The following is a 3,046-nucleotide window of genomic DNA, read 5'->3' on the forward strand; positions in this document are numbered from 1 at the left end:
TGAAAAACAAATTCAAGCCCAGGGTGGCAATACTTAAAGATAGTTTGGGTAGAATATTGAATAATTCAGGAAGTATCAAAAGAAGATTGAAGGAGTACACAGAGTCACTGTATCAGAAGGAATTGGTTGACACAGAAGAATTTCATGAAATAACGTATGAGCAAGAGCCTATAGTGATGAAGGAGGAAGTGCAAATTGCTCTGAAGGAATTGGCAAAAAACAAGGCTCCAGGAGTTGATGGCATACCAATTCACAGGTTTCAACAAACAGACAGTGCCCTGGATGTGCTCACTAAGTTGTGCCAAGAAATCTGGAGGACAGCAAGCTGGCCAACTGATTGGAAAAGATCAATTCCATAGAAAGGTGACCCAACAGAGTGCGGAAATTATCACGCAATATCATTAATATCACATGCAAGCAAGATTTTGCTGAAAATTATCCAAAAACGTTTAGAACAATATGTCTTTTTGGCATAGTAATGTATATATTCTTCCTGTAATCTTTTGCTAATTTCTGAATCCATCAATAATTTCTCCACAGAATCTTTCAGTACTGTATTTTCTAAACTTTGCACAATTCGTTAGAATTCTCAGCTTTTTTTCTCAAGCTGCCTTTTGAAGTCTTTGTTTATGCCTTTTATTTCATCTTACTTCTCTTCATTTTCGATTGTCCACATTGAAAATTAAGTTTCAGAGCCCCATGAACTATTATTTCAACTGTTTTTCTTTCCTGCCCTATCTAGGGCCATCCTCACCATCTTGAACCTACTGCTGAATTCACTGTGTCAATTTTCCTAACCTTTACTATCCCTCCACCTTTCCAAGCATGATGCCTCTCTCCAGTGTATGTGAGATAAAGTTTCCCCTTCTTCGCCTCCAAAGAACACTCTGACTACACCTTTTTCAGACATATGTTTGTTATTTTGACAGTCTATGGGATATTTAGCACTCTTCTCCCTTCGAAGAGTCCTGTGAAATGAACAAGAGAACACTGCATGGTTTAAAATTATGAAAGGCGTATGTCACGGTTGTATTCATTCTCCATGAATTTATACTTGGTGCTGAGTAAATCATTTGAGAACTCAAATGTACAATATTCACAACAACTAGCTGTTCTGTTGGATAATAATATGAAGTCTCTGTTGTTGGGATAAGAGAGAGAGAAAGAGAGAGAGATAGAGAGAGAGAGAAATTATTCTTGCTATTTCAATATCCAACTCATTTATGCATTGCCATCAAGTTCAAACTTGCTCATAGATGACCCTCCAGCAGGTTTTCAGCAGCTTTAAATTGAGGACTGAATATTTTGTGATTATTAACTAGTCAGTTTGAAGCAGAAATATGACTATCATACAAGATAGGTTTATATATCCCCAAACAAATGTGTTCATACTATCATTAAAACCTCAAAACTAAACTTAATGCAATCAAATTTAATCTGATTCACGGTGATTCTGTGGAATTGTCTCACAAGTTTTCAAGACTGTGCAAGCTTACAGAAGCAGATTGCAAGATACATTTTCCACAGACTTGCTGATGGCTTCCAACGACTGATTTTTTTTTCTTTAGCAGCTTAACCATTGTACCACCATGACTCTTATGTTATTGATATCTTTGTAAAAAAAAAATCTATGTGAGAGTCTGGACCTTTCTGAAGAAAAGGCACCAAGATAGAGCTATGCTTATTTTGGATTTTTTAAAAAGCATGTATAAAAGAGAAAATCCTGACAGACCTGGAGAAATTAAACAAAGTGGAAGTAAATTTAAACAAAATTTTAAACAAAGTATAACAAATTCTGTCTCTGACTCAATAAATTAATAAAAAATTAATAAAAGGAGAAAGAGTACACAAACCATTCTCAATTTTCATTCACACCAACCATGTCTAGCAAAGTCATCAGAACTTCCTCCAGAAACGTTTCCTGTGAAACAATCCCACATCTCCCAGGAAAGGGAACATCTCAGTGTTGCTGCCCACTCATTCCTACATTCTGAATGATCCAAAGTATGAATGCGTAAGGCACAAACTTGGTGATGGAGTTATAGGTGTAATGTAATAAATATCCAGATTCTATCAACTTCCTATAATGAAATGGAAAGAACAACCTTTGTGTGGAAAGGAAATAGTTTTCCAATTAAGCAAAGCATTTCTGAAAATGAATGGGACACTGAAGATCTCACATTCCCCCAATTTACATCATTCCCTCACAGTCATAGAATTCAAAATAGGTTGGCCCTGATACAGTGACAGAAAAACAAACCATGAAAGCAGAATTGAGAACTTCTAAGAAATTATATCCATGGCAGCAAACAATAATTTGGAGAAAATACTCTAGCACCTTCTCCTGAAAAAAATTGGGAATATATTTGAAGAGAAACAAAACAAGATCCATATCTGATACAATACACGAAAATTAACTCAGAATGAGGAAATGTCCTGAATGTAAAGCTTAAAACTAAAAAGTTGATGAAATAAAAACCCCAAGAATAAAGTTGGGGCTGAATTTGCAGCACATGTAGACTAACATCACAAAAATGGACAAAGAGAAAATATTAGAGACAAATAGGACTTTTAGAAAAAAAATTTTTCTCAGGTGTATCAAATGACTTTTCAATTAGAGGAAAGAAAAGAGTCTTAAATATGAGGAAAATAATAGTAAATAACATCTCCAACAACACATGAATCTATTGTTTTTGTTGTGTGTCATGGCGTCTGAATCAAGCCATAGTTGACCTTCCAGTATGGTTTCCCAGGCAGCAAATTACATGGAGGAAATAGCAAATCATTTTCCGGCAAAGCAGTTGGGTTTTTGGAACCATGTGCCTTTGAGATTGCATCACAGCTTCTCATCAATACACTAGGAAAATAATTTTATTCTATGATTCTACTACTAGATATATATCCAAAGAAATAAAAGTAATTACAAGAACAGATATAAGCATAATCTTGTATTTCCTGTTCTTAACACCAGTGTGCAGATTAGCCTAAAAATGGAAAGAACTATGTTGTTGTTGTTGTTGTTGTAGCGACCCTATGTACAACAGCC

Source organism: Elephantulus edwardii, unplaced genomic scaffold (assembly GCF_000299155.1).
Source record: "Elephantulus edwardii isolate Elephantulus edwardi_28Jun2011 unplaced genomic scaffold, EleEdw1.0 scaffold00325, whole genome shotgun sequence".
NCBI classification, from domain to species: Eukaryota; Metazoa; Chordata; class Mammalia; order Macroscelidea; family Macroscelididae; genus Elephantulus; species Elephantulus edwardii.